Genomic DNA, 16,040 nt, shown 5'->3' with positions numbered 1-16,040 from the left:
TGCATGCGATATGAGTATTGCAATTTATTCCTTTGATGAAAGAGAGATCCGACGTTTACATAGTTGGTGACATTACTTACATTCCGAATTTGTTTTATTGACCTGGTGATCTTATGTTTAACGGATGACTTGAATTACTGTTTTTGCCTTTTGAAAATCAAAATGGCGAAGTAAAAGAATAATTGCTAAAATATTAGATTCACAGTAAGTTTATTTGTAATTAAATTCTAAATATTTAACGTTTTTGTCAAAGTCTTTATGAGGAGATAAACAGTTTGTTTCTAATGATGCACTTATCATGTCAAGTTTTCCGTTTTATCATGCACGTTTACTCTCTCAAACCTTAAAATTGTTTCTGAATTCATGAAGAAGAATTATACCCCATAATACCTTACAAATGCATAATGAATTTATGTCTCCGATTTCCGTCAGAACAGACTCTGCTGAACTTATAGATCTTATTATTTTGTAATTTACAGTGACCGAATAGTCAATTCACGGACCTCCTAAATAGATAATAACGAAATGACGACATTAAAGCAATACCCCTCCACTGTTTCGATAGTGATAAAAAATTCCAGAATCTTTCATGTTTTGGTATAGTACATCTCTGTGAAGTCTATAGAAACGATATACACCATTCAACAGAAATAAGGTATTAAGAAAACAATACCCATAAAGCCAGTAATGCACTTTTGCAGAATTTAATAAGGCAAATATGACCTGAAATTAATATATGTCTTACATTCATTTTCTAAAAAATATTGATATATAACAAGGTTAATTGTTTTGCAGATCTTTCTAAAAATCGCCCTTTATAATTTAAATATAGCATGCGTAAATAACCTGATGGAATATAATAGCTGTATATATTTAAACGTAATCAATGTTAATGGGTCGGTAGTTTTCTATTGTCTTTTGTTCACAATATACATATGACACACTAGTCAGTATTGTGTTATGAGGCCAATAGAAAGACGGGGTTATGTTTTGAAAGGATGGTCCATGTCAACATGTTACAAACAGCAAAAGGTAATATTTCAAATTCAAAATATCGTGCAGTGTAAATTATTCTAACGATTTTGAAAAGTTTGGTATTTCCAATTTGATGAAATTGTCGCGAGTGATTGAAACAAATCTAATTGTAATATTATCCTATGTTGTGGTTTTTTTGTACTGCTATTTGTCTTTTGGTCATTTCCTTTTTCTTGCCAGTTTATTTTTTGATTGATGAGTTTGAATGCCCTTTGGTATCTGTCGAATCTCTTTTATACTAACACTTTTTTCATTATATCTTTAAGGACACAGGTTATATATAATGAGAATCACTTCCAAATAAATCGTTAGAAGATACGAAGGGGATCAAAAAAGAAGAATAGCAAAGAAAACTTGAGTTACTGGAAAAACAATTGGTTTTGCCTTAGTTTTTCTCGTTTCAATAGTTGCATTCGTCGTATTATTCATGTCAAATGAAATAGCGTTTCGATATCTAGCATTATTGTTTTAAGTTAAATGATATTGCTGACTTGTTTCGTTCGTGTTTTATATTACTAGGTTTATCACACATTCCATAGTCGTTTTAATTATGTGAATAACATGGTTACTTTGAAAAAGGTTTTTAAATATAGGATTGTGTATATAACTATGTTTAACGTTTTCGATTTTTTAATATCAAACAAGGCTGACAACTAAAAGCAATAAAAATTACATTGCAAAATATTAATGGAAGTGACATCCCCGACATAGACATAAAACAATCGGAAAAAAACTTTCTCCTTCAACGCAATTGCTATTTGTATTTTATCATGACATTTCTTTTAGCAAAAAGATAAACAATATACCCAAAAAGCATGTTTTTCTGTTGCGTATTTTAATAGCAATTTAAGTAAATGTTATATTTTACATAACTGTGTAATATTGCTCTCTAGATACAATAAGGTTTCTTTCTGGATATTATTCGAAAAAATCCCATTGTACCAGTAATGACTTGATTTATTAATTTTATACATTCATATGTTATGCTTTGTAATTGTATTTAAAATCATAAGGTCAATGCAGGAGCATACTTATACCGTTAAAATGTTGACTTCGATCACGAAATGAAATCTATATTTGAATATCATTCAATCTAAACTGAAATATTTCTATTTTCGTGCCAATCTAATTAAAATATAGATCTCGGATTTCGTTATACTACGTTATACTACATACGAAGATCTAACAACTACCCGTATAAGGTTTCACTTCTGAAGGATTTTGCATGTGACTTTTTCAACCAATCAGAATTCTAGTTATCCAATCTGAACAGCGCACGCGGAACATATTTACTTGGATGAGGTTCATTGAAAGGTCCCGAGGGTATCCAAAAATAAAAACAATGGGACTTAAAATTTATCGTTTCGATTGTTAATCGTTTGGAAATAGTTTTTAAATCTCTTTCGTCGTCATATTGTAACTATAGCCATGAATATTTGAAATATGTGACGTTTGTCAAAGTTTTCAGATGTGCCTCATATGCTTTATGACTTGAGGTCGGATCGTAATCGTGGAAATTAAAGAGTACAGTAAACACTGTTAAACTGTACACTATAGCACTGTCAGTGGCGGATCCAGGGGGGGGGGGGGGGGGGGCTTCCGGGGGTTGGAACCCCCCTTTTTTTTGACGATCAATGCATTTGAATGGGGACATATAGTTGGAACCCCCCCCCCCCCCCCCCTCTTTATCCTGGGTTAGGAACCCCTCCCCCCTTTTATAAATGGCTGGATCCGCCCCTGACTGCTTCCCTCTGCCAGACGTGGATCAAGGATTTTGATAAGGGGGTGCAAACTATGCATAGTTTGAATGGGACATGTAAAAAGTCTAAGCATTGATAAACCATACATATATATGTTTAGCGCCACAAGCACCCCCCTCGGCTTGCATACAAGAAAAAAAAACTGTCCTCTATTAGCTGCTCTGGTGAAGTTTTTTTTAGCTCAGTTGGTCGAGTCTACTAGAGAGGTGCCTTACTGTACGAATTTTTGTGAACTGTCAGGGTGGGGGCTCTTTTATTTTGTATCTAGTAAGAAAAAAATCTTAGGTAGTAGGCTATATATTTAAATACATGTGTATTTCCTATACAATTCCCATGCTGAAGCAGATACATATATACAAAAAACCAATCCTAGTCTATCATTGACATAATAATTGATAAATAAAATTCGAACTTGATCTGTAACTTGTCATGATAAAACAATACACCAAAAAACCAAATCAATATCTTCAAGCACGAAGAAAAAAAGTGTGGAAAACTGATATAAATAAATCCTTACATTTACAGTTACCAATAAACCTGACTTCCAAATAACCTTGCATTTTGTAAGATCAATATATGATTGAGATAGCTGTAGAGTTTTATTAAAATCCAAGTTAATTTGAAAAAAGTTATATAGGGAGCTACCATTTGATTTTTAGGGGGGGGGGGGGGCTAGGATGAAATTTGAAAAAAATAGGCAGGACAGGAGTTTTGAGTAAAAAAAAGGCAGGATGAGACACTTGCAAAAAAAAAAGTCAAGCCACACTTAAAAATATTTTGGTTTGCCCAAACCCTACCCAAAGGTAGAGACAGTGGGTAGGTAGGTAGGCATTTTCTTTTTTTTCTCTAAAGAGTAATTGAAGTGTCAGATGATTTTTAGTCTTCATGCCTATCTGATTAAAAAAAAAACTTTTTCACATCAGGACAATAAAAGATTTTGAGTAGGCAGCTATTATATGGGTAGATAGGGTTAGGGCAAACAAACCCTATTCTTTTTTAAGGCCTCAGGATGACAATTTAGGTTAAAAAAAAATCAGGATAAACTTAAAAAAAAAGGCAGGACCGAATAGAGTGAAAAATAAAAAGGCAGGACAGATATTACAACTAAAAAAAAATGCAGGACAAAATTTTTCATCCTAGCCCCCGACCCCCCATAAAAATCAAATGGTAGCTCCCTTAGTCCAAAATGAAAATTCTAGCTTTTTTTACCTTTTAATCAAATTTTTAAATTTGAAAGCAATAAACTAAATTATCAATAACCTGTCATTTTTTAAGATCAATATATACTTGACATAGAAGGGCTGCAGAAGTCATATGCAGAATATAGTGGCCCTATTGCTTCAAAGTGTCTGCAAAATAGACCAAAATCACAAATAATAAATCATGAAAACGGTCAAGGTCAGAAAAAAATGCCTGTGTTGGACATGTTCACCTTAAAATCATTCCATACACCAAATGTAGAGGCCTTATTGCTAGTTTGAGAAATAGACTTAACCACAACAACTAAAGAATGAACCATGAGAAAGAGGTCAAGGTTCGATAAAAACTGCTAGTCCAAAATGCACATGTACATCTAACAATTATTCTATACACCAAATATAGTTGACCTATTGCTTATAGAATCTGAGATAATACATTTGTAAAGTGAAAATTTCAAATGAGAAAAAAAAGCATAATTTTTAATCAAGCAGTCACTGAACCATAAAAATTAGGTCAAGGACAATGGACATTTGTTGGACAGAAACTTAGTGACTACACATATAAGGTACACAAAAATGTATCTGTGTACAAGGTATAAAACATCCAGGTCATCTATCTTCTGAAATATCAAACTTTATTCAAATAGTTTATGCTGCTGCACAATTATGCTGATTGTAATCCCTAAGTGTCACATTTTGCAACAATGGTCTCAGGTGACACAAAAACTATTTCATTAAATTCAATCACATTTCATGTGCCTGTACCAAGTATAAACCCTGTTGTATACTTGTAGTACATGTTGCATGGCTTATAGTTTTTATTTTTTTATTTTCAGAATTGTGTATTAAATGCATATGACAGATCTATATAAAATAGATGTGGCACATTTTTGTACATGCAGTGATGTGATGTACATGTACATGAATGATTATCACAGACACAATGAACAAGATATTTCTGCTGAATTTATTCACTACTTTTATAGACACATTAAAGAGTAGAGCTTGACATATTGCATAGACAATTGCCTTTCCTTCTATTGAAGCCTTATATATACATGTAGGTTTCATTCTAGATGTCATTTAGTTATTTTTTGCTATTTTAGTTGCTGTCGGTCTATAACAAAGCAGGGTTATTATTCACATCACATAAACATATTCTGCATATTAATTTGCCACTGGACTGTAAGCAGCTATCCATCATCATTAACATATATATAAACATTTCATGTATAGTATCTCTTCTTGTTCATATGTAAACTTTGACCTACTGCTTTATATACATTGTGTAGAATCTGAGAAATGGAATTAACCACAATATATATTAATTTGCACAAAAAAATAACATTAATCACTGATGGGTAAAATGAGGTTGGGGTCACATGAACACCGTCTTTTGTTTGATTTTATTTTTACCTAATGTATATACCTTAATTTTTTATTTAGATATCTGTAGACTTATAAGTTGAAACAAGAGTGCACACGCTGAAATGTCTCGCCTACTATACTGACCATTGATTTTATGTTGATAGTCCTACTTATAAAGTTTTACTACAAGTATCACATTAACATTTATAATCCAAGAAAACGAGGTCAAGGTCAGATAAACCAAGGCGGAAATACATGTACACCTTTAATACAATCATTCCATACACAGAATATAGATGACCTATTGCTTGTCGTATAAAACAAACAGACCAAACCATGGAAATTCCATATGGACCAATGAACCATGAAAATGAAGTCAAGGTCAGATGATACCTACCAGACATACATACATGCATACACCTTACAATCATTCCTTACACCAAATATAGTTGACATATTACTTAAAGTTTAAGAGAAACAGACCAAAACACAAAAGCTTAACATTGAGCAATGAACCGTGAAAATTAGGTCAAGGTCAAATAAAACCTGCCAGACTGATTGCCAGACTGATATGTACATTGTAAAATATTTCCATACACCAAATATAGTTGACCTACTGCATACAGTATTAGAAAAACAGACCAAAACACAATAAAATGCTTCGCTGGGGCGCAGCTTGATACGACCGCAGAGGTCGAACCCTGAACAGTTGGGGCAAGTATGGACACAACATTCAAGCTTGATACAGCTCTGAATTTGGATTGTTATTAAATATTTGACACAGCATAGGTTTCTGACACAGAAAGAATGTGGTCTAAGAACTTGAATTTTTTTAATTTACCTATTATGGTCCAATGTCCGAAATCAAAATACATGGTTAGATTCAGCATATCAAAGAACCCCATATATTCAATTTTTGTTAAAATCAAACAAAGTTTAATTTTGGACCCCAACTTGGACAAACTTGAAAACTGGGCCCATAATAAAAAATCTAAACACATGTTTAGATTCAGCATATCAAAGAACCCCAAGAATTCAATTTTTGCTAAAATCAAACTAAGTTTAGTTTTGGACCCTTTGGACCTTAATAAAGACCAATTTAAAAAACGGGACTTAAAATTAAAAATCTAAATACACGGTTAGATTTGGAATATCAAAGAACCCCAATAATTCAATTTTTGATGAAATCAAACAAAGTTAAATTTTGGACCCTTTTGACCTCAATATGAACCAATTTGATAGCGGGGCCCACAAATAAAAAATATAAATTCATGGTTAGATTCAGCATATCAAAGAACCCCATATATTCAATTTTTGTTGAAATCAAACAAAGTTTAATTTTGGACCCCAACTTGGACAAACTTGAAAACTGGGCCCATAATCAAAAATCTAAACACATGTTTAGATTCAGCATATCAAAGAACCCCAAGAATTCAATTTTTGTTAAAATCAAACTAAGTTTAATTTTGGACCCTTTGGACCTCAATGAAGACCAATTTAAAAAACGGGACCCAAATTAAAAATCTAAAAAAACGGTTAGATTTGGCATAACAAAGAACCCCAATAATTCAATTTTTGATGAAATCAAACAAAGTTAAATTTTGGACCCTTTTGACCTCAATATGAACCAATTTGATAGTGGGGCCCACAAATAAAAAATCTAAATACATGGTTAGATTCAGCATAGCAAAGAACCTCATATATTCAATTTTTGTTGAAATCAAACAAAGTTTAATTTTGGACCCCAATTTGGACCAACTTGAAAACTGGGCCCATAATCAAAAATCAAAATACATGTTTAGATTCAGCATATCAAAGAACCCCATACATTCAATTTTTGTTGAAATCAAACAAAGTTTAATTTTGGACCCCAACATGGACCAACTTGAAAACTGGGCCCATAATCAAAAATCTAAACACATGTTTAGATTCAGCATATCAAAGAACCCCAAGAATTCAATTTTTGTTAAAATCAAACTAAGTTTAATTTTGGACCCTTTGGACCTTAATGTAGACCAATTTAAAAAACAGGACCCAAAATTAAAAATCTAAATACACGGTTAGATTTGGAATATCAAAGAACCCCAATAATTCAATTTTTGATGAAATCAAACAAAGTTTAATTTTGGACCCTTTTGACCTCAATATGACCCAATTTGATAACGGGGTCCACAAATAAAAAATCTAAATACATGGTTAGATTCAGCATATCAAAGAATCCCATATATTCAATTTTTGTTGAAATCAAACAAAGTTTAATTTTGGACCCCAATTTGGACCAACTTGAAAACTGGGCCAAAAATCAAAAATCTAAATACATGTTTAGATTCAGCATATCAAAGAACCTCATATATTCAATTTTTGCTAAAATCAAACAAAGTTTAATTTTGGACCCTTTGGACCTTAATGTAGACCAATTTGAAAACTGGACCCAAAATTAAAAATCTAAATACACTGTTAGATTCGGCATAACAAATAAATAAACGTGATCAAAGATTTTACAAATCTTATGCGCCATACTGTGCAATTAAAGATTACTTCTTAAAATTTTTCAATATTTGAAATTTGAAAAAAAAATAATATTTGAAGAATAATTCTTTTTAATTTCTGAAATCTGAAATGAGAAAAAATTGACCCCCCACAATTTCTTTTTATCCCCCCCCCCTTTTTTCCCCCAAAAAATTCTTTCCCTCAAGATATGGTCATAATCTCATTTCAAATTTCCAATGGAGTTGGCAACCATAATTACCCATTTAAATTTACCATAGTGCTAACTTAATCTATTTTATAATAGAATTAAAAATATAGTGTCAAATCTTTCATATGGATTTTTTTGTAAAAAAAAAAGATGCAACATTTGCAGATATTTTTACTGGTCTTCCTTTATAAATATGCATTTCTTTAAACATAATTTAAAAGCAGTGTAAGGGAAGTAACCAAAACGTTGTATTTGGATTACCTCCCTTACACTGTTTTAAATTATCTTTATTGTTCATTAACCATTACTTTATACATAATTTAAAAGCAGTGTAAGGGAGATAATTTCAATGATGTATTTGATTTATCTCCCTTACACTGCTTTAAATTATGTTTTGTACTAAAGTATTTGTCCATTAACCAGGACAACCTTGTTTTTCCCCCTTTTTTGCCCCTCATTCCTAAACGGTTTGAGCCATAACGCCCAAAGCAAATCCTAACCATCCCTTTGTGGTATGGAAACTTGTAGTATAATTTCAGAGAGATCCATACACCGTTCCACAGTTATTGTCTGGAAACTAGAAAATGCTTATTTTTGGCCCCTTTTTGGCCCCTAATTCCTTAACTGTTGGTACCATAACCCCCAAAATCAATCCCAACCTTCCTTTTGTGGTATTTAACCTTATGGTCAAATTTCAAAAAGATCCATTCACTTAAACTAAAGTTAGAGTGCGAAAACCAATGTGTCTTCGGACGACGACGCCGGACGACGACGACGACGCCGGACGACGACGACGACGACGCCAACGTCATACCAATATACGACCACAAAATTTTTTTGCGGTCGTATAAAAACTAAACTAGTACCACTGAACCATGAAAATGAGGTCAAGGTCAGATGACACCTGCCAGCTGGACATGTACACCTTACAATCATTACATACATGTACGCCAAATATAGTAGACCTATTGCTTATAGTATCTGAGATATGGACTTGACCATGAAAACTTAACCTTATTCACTGATCCATGAAACGAGGTCGAGGTCAAATGAAAACTGTCTGACAGGCATTAGGACCTTGCAAGGTACGCACATACCAAATATAGTTATCCAATTACTCATAATAAGAGAGAAATTAACATTACAAAAATTCTGAACTTTTTTTCAAGTAGTCACTGAACCATGAAAATGAGGTCAATGACAATAGACATATGACAGACGGAAACTTCATATCATAAGGCATCTATATACAAAGTATGAAGCATCCAGATCTTCTACCTTCTGCAATATTAAGCTTTTAAGAAGTGAGTTAACGCCGCCGCATCACTATCCCTAATTACACAAAATTTAGATTATTTTTTAACTTTTGTGATAAAATGGTGATATACATGTATGTGCTCAGTTGATACAACATTTTACAATTTTCATGCATCTTGGGACTCGCAAGTTTTGAAAATGATGAGTCCAGACTGATTATGATGAGTCCAGGACTCGCCTTAATGAGAACACGGGGCTCGACAAAAAATTGAGAGACAAGTTGAACCCCGTCTGACAACACATGTAAACCTTTGATCCCATACATGTATACCAAATATCGTATTACTTATAATAAATATGCCACAAATTCACTTGATAAAATCACTACACATGTAGTTTTTTAAGGAGCACTGAACAATGAAAATGGAATAAGGACAATGGACATATGTCTTGACAGAAACTTCTAAACATAAGGATTCCTTATACATTATCATGATTATGATTTTAAGTATGACAAATCCATGATTTCTACCCTCTGAAATATAAAACTTCATATAAATAGTAAATGTTGTTGTCCGATTAGCATTTCATGTCTTGCATGTCTTGTATTCTGAAACTTTTGTCACAGACAGGACATAACTGGAGACCTTGGAGGAATTAAGCCTACTTATACATGTTATAAGCCTCATGGTGATAGTCAGTAATTTATCTGGAGGAAAATGAACAAGGAAGATACAAAAAGTGAAGGTAGTCTTCAGTTCCAGAACAGACATAGTTGTCAGAATTTTTTTTTTAATTATCTGGTTTATCCGTTCAAATAAAGACAGAAGAAATCTATCTATTACTAAAATATAACTGTTCTGAACTGCATTTTATTTAATAGACGTATAGCACTGTCAACATGTACAATGTACCTGACAACAACCAAGCAACAATCTTTTAGTTCACAAGTACAACAGCTTGATCCATATGTGATCCAAAATGTGCAGAATGCTATTATGGTGTGAGGTTCAAATTCACTTTATACTTCTCTACTTTGAATATTATATCCTATATCACCTTCATTGCTGGTGATCATCATGTCATGTACATGTAGAACTTATTTTTAAACTTCTATAAATGGAAACCAGATTGGTCAAATATGTCTTCATAACGAGTTGAAAATATGGAATGTCTTGGACTAGGTACTGTGGCTTCCAAAGATTTAAAGATTGTCTGATGGTCTTAAATCTGTATTGTATATGACTGTTACATGTATAAATGAAAAAGGCTTTTATATCTTTGCTTTTGTACAGACATCACTGACATTTATATTAGCAAACAATTTGCATTTCCTGGCATATCTATTTGTTTGGCGGCTGAACATTTCCAAATGCTTGTTTCATGTTTTTCACATCCTTTTTAGTTTTCTGATGAAAATGCTGTTGCTTCCAGTTGATACAGATTCTATAGCTGAGCCTGTGTCTGGCCATTTCTTTATGTCTAGCATGTGTGTGAATTATTCACAGTGACTCTCAATTTCATTTCCCCAAACTTTCTGTGTCTGATTCCTTTCAATGAAGCTATATAGACCAGGGAAGAATGTCTGCTCCTGAAACATGTGAAATATCAATTTAAATATATTTATGGAATATTCTGATTTCAAAACAATGCTGACTCCATTATAAAGCTTATTTAAGATTATTTAACATCCGTTTCAGAGGAACTCATTTAATTTTTTTCTTTAATAATTATTACTAGCTTTTCCAGACTAAAAGATGAAGAAAAAATGTACATGCATGTTTGTTTAGGTTTTCCCTACCTACATGTACATACCCTGTTACTTAATACTAGTGTGTATTCAAACACATTTTAATTGATATGTTCCTCTGGTTAATGACAGAATGTTTTATTAAATAAATGTTACTTACAGATAAACATGTAGGTTATCTAAAAGTAAATTTATAAATTGACACTGTGAATCCATTTCTAGGATCCACATCTTCTTATCTTTGAACATTTTTTGGGGAAATAAAAACACTGGCCCTTGAGTAATCCTTTCTGGGATTAGTCCTTGAGGTGTGGATTCCCTAATCAAATTTGTACATACATGTATTTATTATCAGAATCTGTACACAAATCTTTAAACTTGTATTTCATTTCATTTCACATTTTTTTACTTTTTGTTTAGCATCATCATTTCCAGACATTAATCTTATAAGATACCTATTGATTTTGTTTGATGGTTGGTTGTTTTCTGAACAATTTAACATACATGTATGTACTATGATAGAGATAGCCTCGTCTGTCTTGTTCTATATATTGATCAAGTATATGTATTAGACATGTTGAATTTAAAGATAGAGTATTCTATCAGTCAAGAGCATAATTACTTAATCAAGTCTTCAAAATTATTTATACTAGTAATGTTACAAATGAAAACAAAGCAGTGGCGGACCCAGAAATTTTCTTCATAATGGGGGCCTGTACAGCCATGCTTCAGTGATTCCCTATATAAACAACCAAATTTTTCCAAAAAAGGGGGCCTGAGCCCCCTGAGCTCCCCCTCTAAATACGCCTCTGCAAAGTTACTCAATCATGTAGTTAAAGCTAAATATTTGAGTATAAAAGACTACAATAAATGTGGAATGTGTCCATAGGACACAGATGATGCCCACTCTTGCAGATCATATAAAGTTATAAAACGACATAACTGAAGAACGGTAAAAGTGATGCTACCCAAATTTGTGCTTGATCTGAGATTTTTTGGTAATAAGTATTGTGTATAAGTTTCATAACATTTGGTTGAGGCAAACTAAAGTTAGAGAATGGAAACGAAAAATTCAGCAATTATACCATTTGTTCTGGAACGGTTAAAGTAACACTTTTTGCCTCTTTCAACCGATTTTTATAGTTCGTTCTTATATTGTACTGTTACACCACTGTCCCAGGTTAGGGGGAGGGTTGGGATCCCGCTAACATGTTTAACCCTGCCACATTCTGTATGTATGTGCCTGTCCCAAGTCAGGAGCCTGTAATTCAGTGGTTGTCGTTTGTTTATGTGTTACATACTTGTTATTCGTTCGTTTTTTTTGTACATAAATTAGGCCGTTAGTTTTTCTCGTTTGATTGTTTTACATTGTCATTTCGGGGCCTTTTATAGCTGACTGTGCAATATGGGCTTTGCTCATTGTTGAAGGCTGTACGGTGACCTATAGTTGTTAATTTCTGTGTCATTTGGTCTCTTGTGGAGAGTTGTCTCATTGGCAATAATACCACATCTTCTTTTTTATATGTACATAAACAGGATGAAGTTATTTTTCTCACAAAGCATTAAACTAATATTTAATGAACACTGAAACACTAATTGCCATTCTGACCCACTGTAGCCGAGTCCAAGAATAGTGAACAATTAATTTCTTTCTTGGCAGAAAATTTCCCCTAACAATTATCTGGAGCACCACATGATATCAACATGTATCAGTGTGTGACAGAAGTAAAAAAAGTATGCTGATATTAAAACTTCTTCTGCATGTGCTGGCATAAGTATACATGTATATCTTTGCAAGTACACAGTAGAATATCATTAATAAGATGACATTATGATTTATATACTATTACCAATGAATTTAGATTTATCTGATCCCATATCTTCATTGACTTTGTAAATTATAATTTTTTGGTAGGAGAATTAGGAGAATGAAGACTTGCAATGTATTTTCTGGGATATTGTCATGTTTTTTTAAAGTACACTGTGAATCCTCCACAAAGATTTTTTTAAATAAACACTCGAGAAGTTGCCCAATGATAGAAAAATGTCAACCTTTAATACTCTATTTTCGAGAATTTACCTTTGAATGCAGACTTGATAATCGGGTAGCAGATATCTGGTATGTAAACTCCTTTCCATGGCCCGTTTGAAGCATGTTGGAAGCCTGACCATGCAATCTTTGATTTCCAAAATTTGTCTCTTCTCAAATTTCAATTCTTTCACTTTGTACTAAGGCAAAATTTCAGTTAATGCATTTTCTATGTTGTTTTCCATTTCTACGTCGCCATCTTCAACATGTTCCTAGGTCGCGTTTATAAGGAGCATTCTGATTGGTCGATATAAATACTTTCTGGGGTCAAATATATCGTTATATAAGGTCACAAAAGTGAAACCTTGTAGGGTACTTGTTAGATCTTCGTATGTAGTATAACGTAGTATAACGAAATCCGAGATCTATATTTTAATTAGATTGTTTTCGTGCGAAACTTTCAATACTATATATAACACTATATAATGCGAAATAACACGCATTAACAATCCAACAAAAAAATAAACACATTTAACGGCATTTAGACTGTTCATATCTTCAATTTCAATGTTCAGGGCTAAGTAGCTTTCTATTGAATTGCTCTCAAAATGCATATGATGGATGCACTACGGTATTGTTTAATTGGACCAATGTATACAAATTATTTATTTCGATTTTTCAGTTAAATTTTTTCATGTTTAAAGCAAACACTGTGGAATATTAGTTGAAGTTTAAGTAAGTTGTAAATGCGCAATCTCACGGATTTTTCTGAAATTGTGCAGGCAATGAGGGCATATGTTTAAGAGCAGATATGTATAAAACCACATGCAGCCCTAGTGAATGAAATAATAAACTATAATTTGTCCTGTTTAGATTCTTAATCATAAAGAAATGGACCTTGCTATTTAATAAGCGATAAATGTGGATGAATAGTTTCCTTTTGTTTTTAAATATACGACTCTTGAACGTAGTTCATCTGGATTTAGATCATTGCAATATTCTTTTTCCATAAATTCTTAGCAGACATATTGGACATTTGATATACTAGCCATCATTGTACGCATACATAAACGGAAGATAAGAGGATAAAGAGGGTAAAGTTCTTTAATTTCATTTGGTTCACGTTTTAAACCTGTTTTAACTTGTTATTCTACGCTCAAGAAATAAACTTTTTCCATTATGACAAAATAAATAAACATGTTTCAATCACAAAATTACTCATCACAGACAAGTTATTCTATTTTATTTCAAAACGAGGATCTCATGATACATACATGTACTAGACAAAATTTAAATTTTTAATATTTTATTCCTACATAATATTCAAATATTTGTTTTTGCTTAAGTAAACAATTGCATGTCTTACGCCATTTACTATATTTTGTTGGTGGGCTGGTAAGTTGAGGATACAGTTTTATCTAATTAACATGATTATAGAAATTTTCAAAAGAAAAACTTTTATTTTGAAAGTCACTTCCAAAATGGGAAATTGTACTCTTTAACGTTTAATAAATGACGAGTTCGAGGTAAACCTTTTGTTTTTTTAGCTCCCAAACGCTTGAAATTCTATGCTTTCCAAACTATTGATCACGAGCGTTTGTAATGACGTTTGTTTGAGAGATACATGTTTTGCACACATAATATCCTATGTCTTCTCAACAGTTTGAATTTCATTGGGATTTTGTCTTGTTGCTACCAATTGTAACACGGTCAAATGTTTTATGCACATCATCATAAAATATAAATTTCATTCAGTCAAGTCACCAGAAATATTTATAAATCAACTCGAACTAAAATATTCAGAAGAAGCTTCATTGAACTCGAATATCAAAAGATATTATAAATCGAGCAATCAATATGACACAAAGCTGTCAGAAATTTGTATTTATATATAAGAGATCTGTCTGATGTATTTGTTTTAGGCACTGAAATAACTTGCATCTAGGTCAAATCTTTAAAAACTGATACACGAATAGTGTCATCTACATACTTTAAATATATTATATAAGTAAACTTTATGATTGATGCTAATAAAGACTCAATAATACTTGAAAGCAATGTAAGTAGTAACTATTTCATCTTGTGGCTTTTGACATCTTTTCATATTCAGTTCATCCTGTCATCAGCATGCTTAAAAAGCAAACAAAAACATAACCATTTTTGAAACCGCTTGTAAAAATATATTAAAAGGGATCGAAATCAAAATAACAAAGGTAGAGATGTAACCCTCATGGTTTATTTGAACAAGATATTGGATGCTAATTATTATGAGGATACCACATTTTTTTTTATCTGCTAATGGATGACTTAAGGCTTTTACCTACTATATTTTGTTTGTAGATGGATACCTTTGAGGTAGTTCGACATAACACATTGCGTAACATCTATTAGGTTTTGTCTGTAAGAAATAAAGTGTTGATACTATAATATAGCATTATGTCCGATATATTTAAAGATCGACATGCAAAGTTAGGATGCATGGTCCTGACATTGTTTCCTAAAGTTGTGCAGACGATTTTAAAATATTATGTAACTCCACAGTGGTTAAAAAGAAAATATTTGAAGAAAGATATTCATTTTATTTTTACGGAAAATGAAATAGTTTTAATGGACAAGCTTCCAAACATGGATGACTTAACAATTGAAATATGCTACAAAATACTAAGATCTGAAGATATGTTAGATGAACCTAAGTGCAAATGGGGAAATGTGCCCCATGATACAGAATTAGAAATTGCCGATGACATGCAACGGCTAATTAATGCAACAAATTCAATAATTAGCATCAACTCTGAGGAGGTCACCAAGAAGTATTCCGAAAAGTTGCACGAGGAAATCCAATTGATGGTCACAAGAATTGATTCTTTTTTGGAACAAGACGCTTTTGGAAGTATGTACAACAGTTTGTGTAAATCTGAAAGAGATTCTATTTCCATCCTACAAG

General features: G+C 32.4%; 2 long non-coding RNA genes across 2 annotated transcripts; both read right to left on the bottom strand.

Annotated features, from left to right (window-relative positions):
• Window positions 1–5,614: 5,614 nt before the first annotated feature.
• LOC127719721 (uncharacterized) lies at window positions 5,615–9,561 on the bottom strand. The gene is made up of 2 exons (XR_007990466.1): window positions 6,844–9,561; window positions 5,615–6,445 (listed from the first exon to the last, which is right to left on the bottom strand). It is a non-coding gene; the product is annotated as an uncharacterized LOC127719721 (long non-coding RNA).
• A 608-nt stretch (window positions 9,562–10,169) lies between these two features.
• LOC127719720 (uncharacterized) lies at window positions 10,170–13,527 on the bottom strand. The gene is made up of 2 exons (XR_007990465.1): window positions 13,148–13,527; window positions 10,170–10,908 (listed from the first exon to the last, which is right to left on the bottom strand). It is a non-coding gene; the product is annotated as an uncharacterized LOC127719720 (long non-coding RNA).
• Between the last annotated feature and the right edge of the window lie 2,513 nt (window positions 13,528–16,040).

The sequence above is a fragment of the Mytilus californianus genome, unplaced genomic scaffold, assembly GCF_021869535.1.
Source record: "Mytilus californianus isolate M0D057914Y unplaced genomic scaffold, xbMytCali1.0.p SCAF_11, whole genome shotgun sequence".
In the NCBI taxonomy this organism is placed as follows: domain Eukaryota; kingdom Metazoa; phylum Mollusca; class Bivalvia; order Mytilida; family Mytilidae; genus Mytilus; species Mytilus californianus.
Note: the sequence above shows the minus strand (reverse complement) of the source record. Positions and strands in the feature narration are given on the sequence as shown.